This window comes from Lactuca serriola, chromosome 8 (genome assembly GCF_051521515.1).
Source record: "Lactuca serriola cultivar US96UC23 chromosome 8, Lser_US96UC23_V15, whole genome shotgun sequence".
In the NCBI taxonomy this organism is placed as follows: domain Eukaryota; kingdom Viridiplantae; phylum Streptophyta; class Magnoliopsida; order Asterales; family Asteraceae; genus Lactuca; species Lactuca serriola.
In genome coordinates, this window is record NC_136415.1 from 51,503,020 (window position 1) to 51,517,739 (window position 14,720).

Sequence of the window (14,720 nt, forward strand, 5' to 3'; positions counted from 1 at the left end):
GAATTTGTTTTTTAATCAAACGACCAAAAATTAAGTTCTATAGTTTGACCACATAATTTGATTATAATGCATCGAGCAACAATGAAACTGAAGAGGAAAGGAGTCGAACATACAGATAACAGAGACAAAAGGGATGGAGAAGTAAAAAATAAAATATGGTGATTACAGGGATGGAGAATGGAAGAAGACAACATTAATCAAATGGAAAAATTCTTGGAAGGCTGATCTGGAAGGAAGAATTGTAGTTTTGGTAGGATAAATATATTATCGATACTCAAAGATCAAAAATTTTAATGACAAGATTCTAGGTTACGTTTCCTAACATAAATATTCTTTAAAACAGTAGTTATTCGCATTGATTATTTGGATACGTTTTTTGTATCACTAATATGAAATTTCTCTATGTATATATATATATATATCTTCATAGGCAGTAGATCATGGTACGTACAGACAAAAGTTTATTCCTTTGAGGCGTATCATATTTGTCAAAATATGGGGAAAAGTTCACTGAAGATAGTCTTTATGGTCGCATTATTGCTTGCCATATCTGGTACATTTTTTTATTTTCTCCCTCTATAGTTTGATAAAGTATCAGCTTCAGAGTTCAAAGCTAATTAACGAGATACATTTTTCAGGTATGCAGATGTCATATGCTTCCACTGATAGAGGCTATGTGGTGACCAAAAAATCTACATCTAAAAACAGTGGTGATGATATGAGCGATCGCGTTATTCCCAGCCCATGTCATAAGGATAGTGATTGCCAACCTTTTTGTCGCGCAGGCTATGGATCCTGTATAGAGGGTGTTTGCTCCTGTCACTTCTGAAAAGTTTTATATTGTTTAATTCCTTAATACATCTTTCATGAATAAAATTTAATGTGTTTACTTAATGTTTTCACTTTTGAAATCAGTAACCATACAGCTTTTCAATATTAATTGAGATGGTTCTAAAAGTTAATGTCATTTTGACTATGCAAAATTTTCATATATATTATTTTCAACATAGAAACTAATATATAGTTTGTTTACGTATTTTTGAACTTGCAATGTTGAAGTCATTGTGGATCATAAATAAATAGATTAATAAGTATAGTGTTTTGTAAGTATTTTTGAACATGCAGCTAGGTTATTTAAACTGCTTTGTAGTAGTGTAAAAACTTGATAATGTTTTTTTTTTTTGCATATATATCTTTTTGGATCACAACTTTTCCACAACCACACCAACATTTCCAGATGATTAAATAAATAAATTTGTAGATTGTGTCTTCATCAACAAACCCTTTTTTCTATGAACATGTAAGACCCACTCAATCACATCCGATCCAAAAGCTGTATACAAACAAATAAACATAAATTAAGGTAACATAATGTTACTGTTAAATGGAATTTGGCGATATGAATGGATTTATAACTTGAATTTTCTATTTATTTTGGATTCACTTGTTGTATATGGGCTCAGTCCTATAGTTAGGGTTTTTTAATTATAACTGATGTATTCTATATTAACAACTAGTTGTGAGACCCATGTATTACATGAGTTAATTAAAAAAAAGTTAAATATGAAGGTCTAAATAGTTGAGAACTTTGAATTTATAAGAAAATAAGAAAAATAATTAATTATTAAAATAATGTTTTTTATCTTTTAAAATTAAATAAATAATTTAAATAAATAAACAAAAGAAACTAATAAACTTTAATTTAATTTTTTTGAAATTAGAAGGTAGACTCATTAATGAAATTGATATACATTTATTACTATATTTATTGTAATTATTATATTAAAATATGTAATTTAATAAAATAGAAAAACCATTAAATGACATGTGGAAAAAAAATTAATTCAAAATTACCACAAATTGACATTTGTCAAATTGAAAGAGAGCATGACATGTGGAAAAAGTTCTTTATTTATTAGGGAGGATTGAACCCCTCAATTAATGTTGATATAGTTTGACAATTTTTTATAACTCATTAATCGTTAGGTTATCGGGGTAGGCTTCTTTTTCGTTTGGAAATTTAATGCTAACAGACTAACAGAGTAACAAACTAACGACAAAGATATTATTGATTTCTTCTTTTATGTATTAGCATATTTAATTATGAAATTTCTATTCTTTATTTTTGCTATATTTGGATTGATAATCAATTCTTTTGATAATATAATTTAAGAATATCCATGATTAAACAATATCTTTGACCATTTTTATCAGCATTTATGGCCATTTAATTTTGATAAAAGATCTTACCAGAAGCATTGGTATACCATGAATACCAAATTACACTTATATATATGAGGCATAAGAAATGATTGGGGCAGATTAAAAGTAACTGCTTCGGTTTTGTTTTAATATTTTAAAAACATGGAGCGAACTTTGAAGATGGTGTTCTTGGTCATGTTATTGGTTTCGGTTTCTGGTATTTTTTTTGTATCAATAACTAGCACTCCAATTACCATTGTGTTCCCTGTTTATCTCTAATGGAATAAATATGCTTTGCAGGTTTGTTTATCTCATCTGTTTTGGCTCACAAAGGCTCGTTAATGGGCTACCAGTTGTGTGGTCCCTCTAGACCATGTCAAATATACTGTCGAATTGGCATAGGTACATGTTGTAAGAGTCTTTGCCAGTGTTATCCATGCACTTAATTTTAATATTATATTTAATATTATCAATGTTGTCCAAGTACGTTTGTTCCCAGAGAAATTTGTGAAATAAAATTCAACCAGCTAAAGGATTATTATTATACAACATTGAATATATGTTATGAATAAGCGACTAATGATATCTATAGGCCATATGCCCGCTTAGTATAAAATCTTGTCACTAATTTCATCTCTTAATTAGTTGCCACCAAAGTTGTGGCACATCCACTTTGTTCCCCCCAATACACATTAGTTGTTCTCTGTAAATCATTGGTTTGGTTTTCCTTCATAAATCTCTTGAATCTCCAACATTCACGACTTTGTTATAAATTCTTCTCTGTGTTACATTTCCAACATTCACGACATTAACAAGAGTTGTTATTAGTACAAACATCCAAATCTAGTCCGTTTCTCCAAGAAACATTGAAATTAACGATTTGAGGCACAAACTAAAAAAAATCGTGAGAACCCAAGAACTCAATTTAAACCATTAGATCAAAATAAAATAGGGCCAAGATTTAAGATAACAATCTAGTAAATAATTCAAACTTTAGTATTTTTCATGGATGGTTAGAGTCTTAACGAAAATGGAAAGGTATATAGGAATTTCAATTTGAGATCATAAATTCAAACTAGGGGTGAATATTTGGACCAAAAAATAATAATATGTAAAATTGGAAAATAAATAAGAGGCTCAAAAAATAATAAAACCCATATATATATATATATATATATATATATATATATATATATATATATATATATATATATATATATATATATATATATATATATATATATATATAATTGTTTGTATTGGTTTCATTTAATGGTTTTTTCAACTAATAGACATTTTCTGGAAGAGAATTTCAAGTTTTACGTTGTTGACCTGTCGGTACTACACTAAAACACGATTCATAATCCAGTCTGCTGAAGTAGATCCAACTAAACGTCGTGGCATGCATGCATTTGTTTTGTGAGCCAACATTTGTTTATTTTTTTTTTCTTTTGTTTGAAACACAGTAGAGTAGGGAAATGGACCATAATTGACTACTTTTTTTAACTCATTACTCGTTAGGTTATGGTTTAGACTTTTTCTTCATTAGGAAATTTACTGCTAACACAGTAACAAATTAACCACACATATATTATTGAGTTCTTCTTTTATTTATTAACATTTTTAATTAGAAAGTTGCTATTCTTTTTTTTGTTATATTTGGATTGATTGATAATTAATCATTTTGATAATTTAGTGTAAGAATATCCATGATTGGAACAATATATTTGTCCATTTTTATCAGCATTTATGACAATTTAATTTTGATACAAGATACCACAATTTTCAAATTACTCTTATATATATGAGGCATAAGAGATTACTTTGATGCAGATTAAAACTATCTCCTTTGGTTTTGGTTTTCCATTGATCGTTTAAAACATGGAGATAAATTTGAAGATGGTGTCCTTGATCATGTTATTGCTTTCCATATGTGGTACGAACTAGATCTTTTGTTTGTCTCGAGATAACTAGCAGTCTAATTACCATCATGTTCCATGCTTATCTCTAATGGAATATGCTTTAATTTTCAGGTTTGTTTATCTCATCTGTTTTGGCTAACAAAGGCTCGTTAATGAAGTTTGAGAAGTGTGGTCCCTCAGTTGGATCATGTCAAATAAGCTGTCCAGTTGGGCTGCCTAAGTGTTGTAACGGTTTTTGCCTCTGTTTAGGATGCCCTAAACTTTGATTATTGTATTTAATATCATAAATATAAAAGGTTGGTGTCCAAATGTGTTTCTTCCTCGAGAAATCTATGAAATCAAATTCGTCCTGCTAAAGGATTATTATTATACAACATATGAATATATTTTATGTAGTTCCTAATAACTTTCGTTTATTAAAATGAATCAGTGACTAATGATATCTACGTGGTCATACGCCAGCTTAGTATATAAAATCTTGTCACTAATTTCTTGGGTTCGCAAACAGCAGATGTACCTTCCATTTTGAAATCACATTTGCATCTTCTTTGGTTCATCTCTTAATTAGTAGCCAATAAAGTTTTGGCATCTACTTACAGACAATATTAATTAATCCATCTATATATCTTTATGTACTTATGAAACATTTTTCCTTTCACCAGTACTTTCTTTTAAAACTCCCATGCATTTTTCCTTTCATCACATTAATTTGAAACTTGCATGACTTTTCAATTTTTTCTAATAATGATTATAAATTGGTTAATAAGATTAAATTAATATCAAACCTAAAGTATAATCATATATAAACTAAATTTCAATATTAAAAGAATATCGTTACTTTTACTTATAAATTTATGTTATTTAACCTTTTACATATTATGCTTAAAATAATCAATTTATTATATCAATCTAGTATACAAATTATTATATCAAATTTAACAACAATGTTATTGTTATATTTAAAAAAAAAATATTTGTAAAGATTTCAACTATCTAGGTGTTTCTGCGTAACGCGTAGACAATCACCTAGTTATTAATAAAATACTCTTAGACCTGCCACGTGCCATCTTTTAAGCACGACCTTATGCCATGTGTCATCCCACCATCATTCTACACTCTCCTTTTCCCGCCAGTGATTCCCAACATCCATCGACATTCAATTCCTAAATATCAGCATTTTGTTTGTATCATCAATCAATATTCAGAAATCATTATTATCATTATCTAATATCCGCACTCAATCCATTCGAATCCTTACAAAAAAGGAACTCATAATGTACAAAAATTAATACTAATACTAATATTATCATATAATCATCTCATATAAAACACATATAATTGGCAAAAATAACTCAATACAATTTTCCTTTTCTGTTTGACATTTAAATTAAAATTTTGAATAAATTTGAAATGTATTGATAATGTGATTTCAAAATGTGATTTGAAAATTGTGGTATCTTGTATCAAAATTAAATTGTCATAAATGCTGATAAAAATGGACAAATATATTGTTCCAATCATGGATATTCTTACACTAAATTATCAATCAATCCAAATATAACAAAAAAAAAATGAATAGCAACTTTCTAATTAAAAATGTTAATAAATAAAAGAAGAAATCAATAATATGTGTGGTTAATTTTTTACTGTGTTAGCAGTAAATTTCCTAACGAGTAATGAGTTAAAAAAATTAGTCAATTATCGTCCATTTCCAACCCACCAGTTGAGCCCGGCCACCTGAAGACGCAAACCAGATATGGTCTATGGGTCTAAAACATACGCTTCCCTACTCTACTGTGTTTCAAACATAAGAAAAAAAATAAAAATAAAAAATGCTGGCTCAGCTGAAGAAAACATATAATAATAATAAAGGCTCAAACAACAAATTCATGCATGCCACGACGTTGAGCTGGATCTACTTCAGCAGCAGACTGTATTATGAATCGTCTTTTAGTGTAGTACCGGCAGGTCAACAACGTAAAACTTGAAATTCTCTCCCAGAAAATGTCTATTAGTTGCAAAAACCATTAAATGAAACCAATACAAACAATTAGAATATATATATATATATATATATATATATATATATATATATATATATATATATATATATATATATATATATATGGGTTTTATTATTTTTTGAGCCTCTTATTTATTTTCCAATTTTACATATTATTGTTTTATATATTTAAAAAGTTTATAGGATAAAAACACATTAATTATAATATCTATAATTTTTTTTTTGTTAACCGCATCCTCACGTTCTAATCTTTATTCTAATAAAGGAATCAAATAGTTCGACATGTCATCTCCAAAATTCTTATTTGGCCCTCAAGCTAAATTACTAAATTCTCCTCGCTTTAAATTCAATCTAGTAAAATTGACAAAACTATTTCATCCATAAATCTTGCCTTTTGCATGCTCCATCTTTCCTATCTCAAACCAAACCGTACTATTAGACTCCCCCTTCCCTCTTCCCGGTATACGACCACCGCTATCATGGTCTTTAGAAGATATGAATTCTCTATTTGTTTACGATAACTACCCACATGTGAACCCTTTACCTCTCCTTTTAGTATTTGAACTCAGATCTTGTGATTTCTAATATTTCATGACGATTTCAACAGCAACATGAGATGTGCATTAGGTGTTTTTTTCTTATTTCTTATATATTTTTGTTGATGGGTTTTCTGAGCTATCTCTTCCAATGACTTGTCGTTTGTATGTATATTCTGTTGTATGGATCTATTTGATTGTTCTTTATATTTCGTCAGTTGACATCATATATTTTGAAATTTCAAGACAAATAACAAAACTAACACGTACATGTGATCATATTTACAATGAGGAAGGCGATAAAGTCACCGAAGCAATCATGTTCCCGTTTAAGATACCTTATATGTGATGAATTATACATATTTTTAGAGTCATATTTAATACTTTCCTACATACTTTTATAGATATTTGTACATAAAAGATATAAATTTGTATTTTTCATATTATAAAGGCTAAAAGATAAAATAAAAGAAATTTAGAGCATTTTCTGGAAGAAATATGTAGCTTGAGGAGTAAGCAAGATTCAAATTGAAGATATCACCAAGACAAAAGAAGATTTTGAAGATTTAGTAATTTGCGCCGAGAATTATCACTTGCGCCATGATTTGAGTCGGTTGAAAAATGTATAAATTTAAATGAAATTCGTATGTGTGTGTGTGTGTATATATATATATATATATATATATATATATAGAGAGAGAGAGAGAGAGAGAGAGAGAGAGAGAGAGAGAGGTTAAAAGATCTAGAGAGTTTTCATAGCAGAATAAAAGGTCTGAAAAGGAAGGGAAAGTCTAAAACCCTAGAAGAAGAAGAAGAAGAAAAGGTTTGAAGATTTATGCAGTTTAAGTTCTAAAGAATTTTGGTTTGCATTATGTTTAATTTCCTTGTTCTTTCTAATTATTTAGTTATGATTATGGACTAAAACTCTAAACTGTCATTTAGATGTAGATGATCCAAGATTGATTATGTTTTAGTTCATTGACAGGAGTTTAGTATTCAATTTATTATGTTAATGCTTATTTATTAAAGATCTGTGAGTATTGATAATGATTTTATTATGCTTATCTAACTGAGTGCATGCTTTATGATTAGCATCATATTATGTATCTTGAATCATATTGTTTATTAACTTATTCAAGCTAAGAAACTGAATCAAGAGCATAGGGAATTGTGACTAGTAAAGTGACACCCTATGTTAAACATAATAGAATTGATATTAATATTTGTGATTGATCTTATAGCTTGGACAATTTGAGAAGTCGCTAGTAATTCTGGGACTAGTCATACATTTTAAGTCATTACATAATGTAAACGAACATGGCAATAGGCTGAGTCTAGGAAAGCTAGCCATTAAATTAATCACTCTAGGAATAAGTGAATGTCTATTAAATTTCATTGCACTTGAATGAATTAAACATAATCATTAGGGTATTTGAATTCTAAACAAAATAACATTTATTTCTTTATTTGACAAGTTTAATGTTTTATTTATATTCAAAATTACTTTGATTCATTTATTTTAATTAGTACACTTCGATTCCTATTGAGTTCGACACCCTTACTTCAATTAATACTATATCTGATAAGCTACATTGTCTGGTGGTAATAGTCAGTTTAGTTTTGGGCCTTTTAGATTGTGGATTTGGGCCTTAATATTGGATCAAAATAGATTAGGGGTAAAATGGTCATTTTACCCCAAATATGGGTTATTGGATATAGTTTGGAAACAAAGTGTTAATTGGGTGTTATTTTGTATTGATAGCTCGGTGAGTCGTCAAGACAGCAGCTAGAGATAGTGAGATTCAGCATTTGAGGTGAGTTTCCTCACCATGTATAATGGGTCGAAGGAACCAATACTGAACCTTGATTTGATATTTTAGAATACTCATTGTGTTTATGACACTAGTATGTGAATGTGTTTGTATGCTTACTGGGCGGGGACCGATGATTATCCTGTATGCTATTAGTTGTTATGTGTTATGATTTTGTATGTGCACGAGACTCGTTATCCGAGTTAGGACAAGCCCGTTATCTGAGTAACGTGGGGCTTGTTATACTCATTGGGTGTGGTCCGTTAGGCGAGTTAGGATGGGGCACGTTATACTCTTTGGGTGGGGGCCGTTATATGCTATGTATGTATGGTATGCAATATCTTGGGGAACTCACTAAGCTTTGTGCTTATGGTTTTCAGTTTATGTTTCAGGTACTTCCAGTTCCAAAGGGAAGAGCTCAAGTTGACTGCATTGCACACACCATATGGATTCCGCATTTGAGATTTCACTCTAATATTTATGATGTTTGTTACACTTATTTTATTTGGGATGTATGGATAATGTTGGAATATTGTTTTTTACTTAAACTAAAAATGAAAATTTTGGATCATATTTTTGGGATGTTACATAGTGTCAGAAAATGCCATAAGATTGAGTGTTGAATTTCAATTTAGAAAAAGACTATTTAAAATTGTGCCTTTTAAGTAGCATAAATTCCTTTTGAAAGCTTGTCGGTGAATATTTGACGGTGAGTGCATAAATTATGACAGTTTGTTGATAGCACATGGGTATCCGTTATATTAATGGAAAGGTATTGTAGAGTGCAAAGAGATTTCGGTAAGGTCACGGATCTACCCTGGGAGCTCCAACTTCTTCAGCAAGTGAAACAGGTGAACTTAAAGAAGTTGTGACCTATTTGTCGCCATCCATATTGAAGTGAGTAAGAATGTCTCTGATTTGATTGTGTTGTGATAGAAACAGACCCGACCTTGTTGGAATATTTTCAACACCTATGAAGTGATTTAGATAACTGAGATCTTTGACAGAAAATTTGGCAACAATCATTTCAACAAATTTGGAAATAAAATTTGAGTTATTTCCTATGAACACAATGTCATCAACATATACCATGATATAGTAGGTGACTCCAGCATTATTAAAGATGAATAATGAGGCATCAGCTTGAGATTTTCAAAACTCCAATAAAAATGAGGTGAGTGTCCATGCAGTACTTGCTTAAGGACGTATAACGACTTTTGAAGCTTACAAATGTGATTGGAATGTTAAGGACTAACATATCCTATTGGTTGACTCATGTAAACTTCCTCTTGTAAAGTACCCTGTAGAAACGCATTGTTTACATCGAGTTTTCTTAAGGGCCAACTTTTGGAGAGAGTAATGGATAACACGGTACGTATGGTAACTGGTTTGGTTATGGGGCTAAATGTATCAAAATAAATTTTCTTGTATTGTTGGAAAAACCCTTTTACCACAAGACATGATTTGTACATTTCAACGGTTCCATCCAGATTTTGCTTAATGCAAAAGGCCCATTTGCATACGATTGGTTGGTAAGTGGTAGAAGGAACAAGATCCCATGTAGAGTTATCAATTACAACATCGTATTCACATTCCATTACTTTATGCCATAACGGGTCTTTGGATGCTTGAATATGGGTAGTAGGTTCAAGAGCAACGAGAATGGAATGAATAGTGGTGGTGTTTACGAGCTAAGGGTTGAAATATTTGGGGGTTTTTTCGTAAGCGTCGCATTAGATCTGGCGATGAAGGTAGTGATGGATTCGATGATGAAGGTTGTGATGATATAGATGAATGTATTGGTGAAAGATGTAACGGGATATGAAGAAGGCTCTGAATTTTGATCAGAGGGTGTAGGTGAGATGTGTTCGTTACCAGGTGGCATTAGTTGTGGTAAGGAAGAAGGTTATGTGAACGGAGTATCAGGAATAGTGTGAGTAAAGACAATCGATGTGGTATGGATGAAGAATTTATCTATAGTGGGAAGTGAGATGGATGGAGTTGGGGAGTTTTTGTAGGGGAAAAAGCATGTTCTATAAACTCATCATGATGAGAGTGATATATACGATTGGTTTTAAGGCGAAGATATTTGTAGGCTGATTTAGCACTGGAATAGCTTAAGAAGAGGCAAGGAGCGGAGCGCGGCTGTAATTTTGAGGTGGAGTAGGGACGCAGCCGTGGATAATAGAGACATCCAAAAGGCTTTAGTTTTGCATAGTTGGGAGAACAACCATACATGAGATCATATGGACTTTTGGAGTTTAGGATTGGATTTGGTAAACGGTTTATGAGGTGCAATGTTGTTTATAATGTAGCAAGGTAAGACCCATTTCAACAATATGTCGATGGCGTCGTTCAGTTGTGCCATTTTGCTTGGTTGTGTGAGGGGGAGGGGTGTAATGAGATATCCATGGATTGGAACGGCGGTATAAGAGCTTGATATTCTCCACCATTATCATTGAATATGAAAACGATGGGTGTGTTAGTATATTTTTTGAATCGAAGTTTAAATTGAGTAAAGATATTTAAGACATCGGATTTATATGTAATAGGATACAACCAAATATATTTTGAGTACTGATCCACAAACACGACATAGTAAGCAAAGTCATCAATGGATTTTTGAATAAGTCCCCAAACGTCATAATAAATGAGTTGTAATGGTTTATTGGAAGTAAAAGAATTTGGCCCAAAGCATAGTGTGTGGCTTTTTTTAACATAACATGAAGCACAATGAAACTTTTTTGTCAATAATGATTTAAAATTAAGACCTAAAACTTTAATAAGATGTTGAAAAACACGAACAAATGGATGCCTAAGTGTGTGATGATAATCAATAGGTGATGCTTTAATGGCAACATTTACGAGAAGAAGGGCTTGAATAGCATAGTAGATATCATTTATGTTCTTTCCCCCGCATGAGAGGCACCCTATGCAAAGATCTTAACAAGAAAATACAAGGGAAAAAATTCAATAGACTTGATTAGCACAATAAAGTTTGGCAATTGAGTTTTCCTTGGCTTTTAAGGCAGTTCTGAGTGGCATGTATTCCTCCCTAAGTTGGCTTAGTACGTGAACTAAGATATCTTCTTTATAGATGGAGGTTTGAGCAAATGTTAATTCATCAGCAATTTGTTTAATTTCATCGAGGAATTATGTGATGGATCGACTTCCTTAGGGATTCTTTGCAAGCTTTGACTTGAGTGAAATAATTTTGGATCGAGATTGACCGGCATAGCTCGTGTTGAGCCGATCACAGGCTTCCTTTGCTGTAGAGGCAAATGTAAGGATGGGTTGAGTAGCATCGGAACAATTTCCAAGGATAGCACCGAAGAGACAGGTCTAGACGATACTAGATTGTGTATGCCTGATTTGTTTTATGGCATCTTTGTCGGTTTATGAGTAAAAAGACTTCATATTGCACATGATGATGGCCTCCTTCAAATATATTAGGCGTTTACATTTTATTAGAAGTAGTCCGTTTATGAGAAAAATAGTAAAATATACCTTTGTTTCTTATTAAGATGTAATCATGCTTTTATTGTTGTATGAACTTTTTTGAGAAAACGGTAGTTGCAAAACTCAATCTATATTGCTCTAATCAAACTAAAAAAATTATATTAACAATTTTTCAAATTGAGGACATTTGATTAAATTAATATGTCGGATTGTAACCTTTTAACTCTTTAACGCAAGAAATTTTAACCGAATTGCCTAATCCAAATTAAGTATAGGTTTGCTTGTTCATTATCCAGATAATATTCAACCGGTGTGAGTTTATACTCATTTTGATTAGTTAAACCATACATATCATTTTCTTCTGAAGCATTGATGCTGATTTCTTGTATCGAAGGTGGAGAATGATGCAACAATTTTCGTGGAGACAAAAAAAAAATAGTAAATATAATTATCGAAATTTATGTATGGCACGGGAGACATTGGCAAATATTTCTACAACAATTTGGTATGCCAATCCGACAATAGATTTTGCAATCACCTATGTCAATACATGCGGAGTTAATTATCGATCCTTGGTCAGCCAAAACAGATGAGATAAACAAACCTGCGAATCATATTCCATTAGAGACAAACAAGTAAAAATGACGGAAATTGGAGAGTTATAGAGACAAATAACTAAATAAAATCACCGTAGATGGAAAGGAGAAAGGTAACCAAAAACACCGTCTTTAATGATGTTTGATTCATTTTTTAGAGGGTATAAAAGCAAAACTAAAGTAGTTACTTCAATCTCTACGGGAGTGAGTTTTCTTTCTCATATATATAGGGCAATTGTGGTATCAAAGCGTTTCCTAGAATCTAGTAGCGAAATTAAATATTCTCACACGAAATTACTAATTAAAAAATGTTGATAATTTCTCCAAAGATGATCGATATAAAAAGTATGTTTTATTAATTAAATTTGTTTGGAATTGGAGAAGTGGTGAAAAAGAATTAGCTAGCACCTCAATAATTTCTACATGTTTGGACAAGAAAATTGCATTTTGTGGGTTTTGCAAAAAACTATGATGGGTCAGTTAGATTTTTCCATGGTTCCAGTTCTATGGGTTAATCCACTCTAATAAATGAAGATTTTTTTTTTTGCCACATGTCATCTTTTTATTCATTTGGACACATGACATTTTGTAGAATTTTTAAATTTTCTATTTTCCACTTGTCATTTTATTGTATTTTTCATTTTATTAAATTAAAATTCCATATTTAATATGTAAAGTAGTATATATGTAAGGTATTTATTAGAAAATATTTATATATGTAATGTATTCAATACATTAAAACCTCATTAATTTTAATAATTCAAAATTTTTCTTATTTTTCTTATAAATTCAAAAATTTCAAATCATTAATATTCATATTTATTTATTTTTAATTAAACCCATATAATACATGGGTCTCACATCTAGTTGGTATATATATTTTATTTTGCTTGTAGCAGTGTTAGAGGGCTATCTATTGGAATTATTAGTTATAGAAATTAGATGCCTCTTACCAAAAAAAAACAAAACAAAAAAAATGTGAGGATCTTTTACTAGTTGTTCATGGTACCGTGTGGGTTAATTAGAAAGTCGATTGTACTCGTTAATTAGCATAATAAAGATATTTAGTATTTCATATTTATATTTGTCTTTTCTATTTTCATTTTAATTTCTTTTTTTCTTCGATAATAAATCCTAATTGTTATCTCTCTATTTTGTTATCATATGGGGAATGTTCAACATATTTTTTTGAGATGTTAATGGAGTTTTAGCTTTTCTATATATATATATATATATATATATATATATATATATATATATATATATATATATATATATATATATATATATATATATATATATAGGGACGGAGCCACTATGTAGCCCGGGATACCCCTCTAATTTTCCCGTCAAATATAAATTTCATGTTTTTTTTTTCAAAAATCCGTCACAAATCCATTAGAAATCTGTCACAAATCCGTCACTAATCCGCCAGTAATCCATCACTATATCTGATAATTATAAATTTAGTGTAAATTCACGGGCTTAGTGACGATTTTGTGATGAAAACTTCCTTCGGTAACAAAAAAATTTCTAGTAGTGCAACCCCTAATTTTTCTTTCTGGATCCGCCACTATATATATATATATATATATATATATATATATATATATATATATATATATATATATATATATATATATATAAACTTCAATTAAAGAAAATGTTTGGTTGAGATTGCTTTAAAGCTTTTTTTATATAATCTAATCGTAAAGTTAGTTCAACTAGTTTTTGAGAGTTTTTAACTTTTTAATTTTTATGTCATTTATATCTATCTAAAGCTTATAGCTAGCTGCTTTTGTCAAACATCTTCACACACATAAAAGTTGTAGCATCTAACTATGAGCTTCCAGCTTCCAGCTATTGGTTTTTAATTTCCAGTTTTTAGTTTTTAGTTTCCCGTTTCTAGTTTCCAGTTTTCAATTGCCTATTTCCATCTTCCAGCTTAGTTGATTATCCAAACACACCCCACATGGTATCAAAGCTCTATTTGATCCATGTTTTTTTATTTGATGTCTGTGGAAACTTTCTAGCAGACACTAGCATCGTGAATCGTAAATTTTATGGCATTGTTCATCATATTTTTTGGTTTCGATCTTGTATTTGTTGCATGTGTTTTTTGATCTTATTTGTAACCGCTTGTCGCTACTGTTATCGCTTGTTGCTAGTTT